The sequence below is a fragment of the Euprymna scolopes genome, chromosome 21 (genome assembly GCF_053919585.1).
Source record: "Euprymna scolopes isolate OS-2025 chromosome 21, ASM5391958v1, whole genome shotgun sequence".
NCBI lineage: Eukaryota > Metazoa > Mollusca > Cephalopoda > Sepiida > Sepiolidae > Euprymna > Euprymna scolopes.
Window position 1 is genome coordinate 54,677,718 of NC_136502.1, and position 5,000 is coordinate 54,682,717.

Below are 5,000 nucleotides of genomic sequence, written 5' to 3' on the forward strand. Positions count from 1 at the left end.
GAATATTTATCTCTAACATTTTGGCTATTCCAACTTTCTTTTCTAGATCACCACAGCTCTGCCCATTTTTCAAGAAGCATCTGGATGTAAGCATTCTATGTGTATCCGCCACAAGGTGGAACTTTAACATACGTAAATAGAGTTCATGAAAATGTTCAAGCATAAAAAAACTGTCACCAAAATTCAGTCAACATCATATGTAGATGAGACCGTTGCAGAAGCGACAGGAATTCTGAAATATTTGAACGATGAAAATTTCATATTTTGGTTTGAGCTATTTCATAAAATTATGTCTCATGTTGAAATTATTTCTCGGGAAATTAGCATATATAAAGTCAATGAATACATAACAAATTTCAAAACTGCTATTTTAGAAATAAGAAACACCAAATACTGTGAAAATTCTTCACAAACACTCAAGGGCGAAGCTAAAGAACTGTGTGACTATATATCTGTTGATATAACGGACAGATATTCTTCAACTAAACATTTAATACTTGCTAAATTGTTTTACAAGATAAGCTTTGCTAGTTTTAAGAAAAAAAAACTACCTACAGAAGAGATATCCTTGACAACTGAAGCATATCCCATGATTGACAAAGAAAAGTTTGAAACTGAGCTAGAAATATTTTATAGTAGGCCAGATATCCATGAATATTGCAAAGTAATTGATTTCCTGAAATTTATTTTGGAAAACAATTTAAACAATGTTCTTAGTGAAATCACAAAACCCATAAAAATTATCTTGACAATTCCCATGACTACATAAGAGATAGAACGTTGTTTTTCAACTCTGAAAAGAATAAAAACTTATCTAAGGAACACCATGGGTTGCGAAAGACTAAATGAACTTGCAGTGCTTTCAATTGATAAAAAAGTTCTTCAGCAGTCATTCAGAAGTTAAGGAGAAAATTATCAATCTTTTCTAACAAATTAAAACAAGGAGAATGAAGTTTACTTTCAAATGAATGTAATAAGTAAAATATTTAAAATATTTACATCTATTTAGGATTCCTTTAAGTTATTGTATTTTTATACGTGTGCATACGTATAAATTATGTATATTTTTATGTTTGTTTTATTTTTACACAATATTAAAACAATAGGTGTTTTCTTTATAACAGCACCCCCACTAATCTTAGGCACGAGCCGCCACTGCATGCAACACAAGCAGACCATATGTTGTCCTGCCATCTACTAGGATTGTGGCCTCGGAATAGCCCACCGGGGATGAGTGCAGGGTCTCTTTCCATGTGCTACATGGCACTACAAACAACCCGATATTATACAACTGTTGATGGAGCAGCCGCTCTAAGCGCTACCAAAGAGTTAGGGCTCCTGTACGGGAACACCAGCCAGGAACTGTCTATCCGGTACCCTCAACCCATCAGACGATGGTCAACCCAATCTACTTGTACTGTCATTATGGCATTCAAGCACTCCCAAGTGCCCAGTTTAGGGGATGGGATGTGTCGGGAATGGGGAAAACAGCATTCATTGCCCTAGTCAGGAAACAAGATCGACCACTGAAGGTCTGTCAACTCCCTGTGATTCGACCTCTATGTCTAGCTAATAGGCAAAGAAGGAGTATGGAAGCCGGGTGATAGACAGTGCCTATCTACTCATTAAGCAGTTTAGGTTTGCAGACCAGTAATTTGTTTGAGTCACCAGCTCTAGGAAGGTTGTCATCCAAGACTGGAGAGGCCTTCCTCCCCTTAGGTTTAGCTTCAGAGTTTTCCTTCTCCTAGACGGATGACCTGGGAAGATCTACGGGTCCATCAGCACCGAGGGGGTTTTCCCCACGCCTGGATCCTAATCCAGGTATTTCTGCGCCCCCGTGTTGGTGGTTAATGTTAACGCGTTAGTTTATAAGGGTTATATATCAACTGAAAAATTATACTCCTCAAAGTTATTACAGGGCATTGCTATTTCATTGTTTGTTACTGGAGGAGGGGCTGACTAAGAGTTCATGCAGTGGAAGCAGCTATATTTGCAAGCAGGTCTGTTGGAAGGAGTTAACATGGTTTGTTTTTTTCTTTAGATTAAAAAAAAAAGTTTCCTTTTCTTATTTTTATGTTGGCTTAGGAATAGGATAATGTGTTGCAAAATGGTATGGTATTACGAATTAACTAGAAAAAATTGTACAAGCTCTGGATATTTTAGATAGCAGGAAGGTTAAGTTGTATATTCAATAGACACAAGTAACGTCATTTTTTATATGAAGTACATTACAGTACAGGTATAATTGAGAGTAAATTATATGCTATGTCGTATACAGTATGTATAGTACAATAAATAGATGTATGGGCATATTTCCAGTAGGTGTGAATATATGGAGATTGTAGGTATTAAGTAGGTTACCATTTCTAATAAAAATATCTTCAGCTTTCGTTTAAAAATCAGGAAGTTGTATTTTGCATTATAGAGTATCGGTTCAGTTTTTGTATTCAACATTGCTAAGCTAAGGAAGGGACAGCTATTGCTATGCAATATAGATAGTTGTATATCTAAGTACAGACTGTTGTTAGTGGGTATTCACCTGGATAAGAATAAACTAATGCATGCCTAAGGGGTAGAAATGTACAGATGTTTAATGATCATGACTTCCAATCGGTCAGCATGCAAAGGTTAAGGGCTGAAAGTTAAAGACCCTCATCTAAGTCGTGTGTATTGTATGAGTGTTAGTGGCAGCTTGGGGAGTAGAGCAGATTGTTAGTTTTTAGGAGAGGATTAAACTTACAGAATACAGTGAGAATTAATTATAAGAGTTTTGAGTGCCAAGTAACGTTTAGTTTGAGAAGAGAAGAAAAAAAATTTTTTTTTTTAAATTAACATGCAAATCAGACATAGGCAGTCGTCTTGGAGGCAAAGTACATATTGGATATATGTAGCAATCCAGCAAGGGCGCTTGTACTGTAATGAGAAAAAACTATTAGTATATAGCGCGTCAGGATTAATTAAATGCAGTCAGTTTGGTCAAGCTCAAAGCATTGTGTATCTATTCAGTAATAGTCCTAGCGACGTAGCTAATGTCACTGTGTATTTTAGTTTCGAATATAATTGAAAGTAAGACTAACTATATTAGATGGTTTGATTGGCTAACAAGGAAGCAAACATTTTAAAGTACCAGTAAAACTAAAATCAATAGATCATCCTCCACAAATGTATTTTGACGTTTAGGATAATATCTGCATATTTAACATGTGTTTTTACGAAAAGCAGGAGAAATAACAATCTTATAGTTAAATAATTAGAGATTTATAAAGAATCAGAATCGAAGTCAGTAATTGTATCAAAATCAGGAATTTAGTATGGAATCGATAATTGTATCGGAATCTAGAAAAATATTGTTATAGTAATTTTCTCACACATATATTGCTCTTATGGGAAGTCATTCTGGTAGGCTGCCGTGATAGTCGGACTGAACGCTTAGTTTTATGTTTAGTACCACTGTAGCAGTCACTATAACAAACTATTTTCTCGTGGATTAATGCACCCTGGTAGCTGACTGGTTAGTGCATAGCCGCATCAGTCAGCAAGGGGGCATTAAGCCACAAGAAAAAATACTATGTTAGATGACTGCTACAATAACCCCTGCTTAGGAAATAGTTTTATGTGTGCATGCACAAAACCCCTAATCCACTGTTTTTGTTAATATATTTATTTATTCAGTTACCTTGTGATTTTACTCTAGCTTCTATTTTCATCACACTTTGTTCTACTCAGCAGTACTTAGTATCGCAAAAAAAGGAAATTGAATGAAAATAAAAATGTAACTAATTTACACTGAACTTGAACTCCAGCTGCTAAATTACGAGAATCCATTTATTACACAAACATTATTTTGGTAATCATAGCTTCTGTTATAGGTTTATTGTTTTAAAACCATCCTTTGGGATTCTCTTAGTGAGAAAGAAATTAAAATGTTTACATGTGTGTGTGTGTGTGTGTGTGTATATATATATATATATATATATATATATATATATATATATATATATATATATATATATATATATATATATATATTAAAAGCGAAGTGGGGCATTTTTTTTTAAACCTTAAACGTTTTTAAACAGGCGCTACCAGGTTAATTTCTACGCAGTGTTTTTTTTTTGTTTTTTCCCCCCTCATAGAAATTACTTCATGCCAACATTACTTCATTCCGACATTTACTTCTGAAGACAGTCGGCGAAAAGTACTTCAAGTTTCTTCACCGTTCCCCCCTTTTCTTTTCTCTTTCTCCCCCTTTTAGTCGATCTTCTTCCTTTTCAATTTATTTTTCTTACTTTTAGTCGATCCTGTTTCTTTTTACATTATAGTCGATCTTTTTTATAAGGCTTAAAAAAAAAAATGCCCCACTTCGCTTTTAAACTATTACAATTCTGTTGTACTTCGAATTTAATATATATATATATATATATATATATATATATATATATATATATATATATATATATATATATATATATATATAGAGAGAGAGAGAGAGAGAGAGAGAGAGAGAGACAGACAGACAGACAGACAGACAGACAGACAGAGAAAGAAAGAAAGAAAGAAAGAAAGAGAGTATCAATAAAATAAGAAAACGACAATATAAAAATATATGCTGATACATCAATTAGGGATGTAAGATAAGTAAGAACTTTTTATACCATGGTATTTCGAAGCCTAATGCTTCTCATCAAAAGAGGAGAGAAGATGCTAGGTAACATAATAGGGATGCAATGTCTATTGATAGTTACATGCGGAACAAAATAATTGTGCAGTGAGAGATAAAATATTGAGACTGTTTGGGAATAGGAGAACTAAAGTGATCTTTGTGATATAGAGGGATTATAGCGTTTATTATGTAATGAAAGTATGTGTATAGCATGTCTGCCATGGTGGGTTTGATATATGTTGTACAATATGTGTGATTGAACTCTTTTGGAAGAACATAGGGTAAGTGAATTGAAAGAAGATGCTTATTTAATCATATGTATTAATGGATTACAGCT

General features: G+C 33.9%; 1 protein-coding gene across 4 annotated transcripts in view; it reads right to left on the minus strand.

Moving 5' to 3' along the window:
- LOC145242375 (leucine-rich repeat-containing protein 71-like) overlaps positions 1–5,000 on the minus strand; it is a 124,076-nt gene that overhangs the window by 31,021 nt on the left and 88,055 nt on the right. The gene's annotated exons all lie outside the window — the stretch shown is intronic.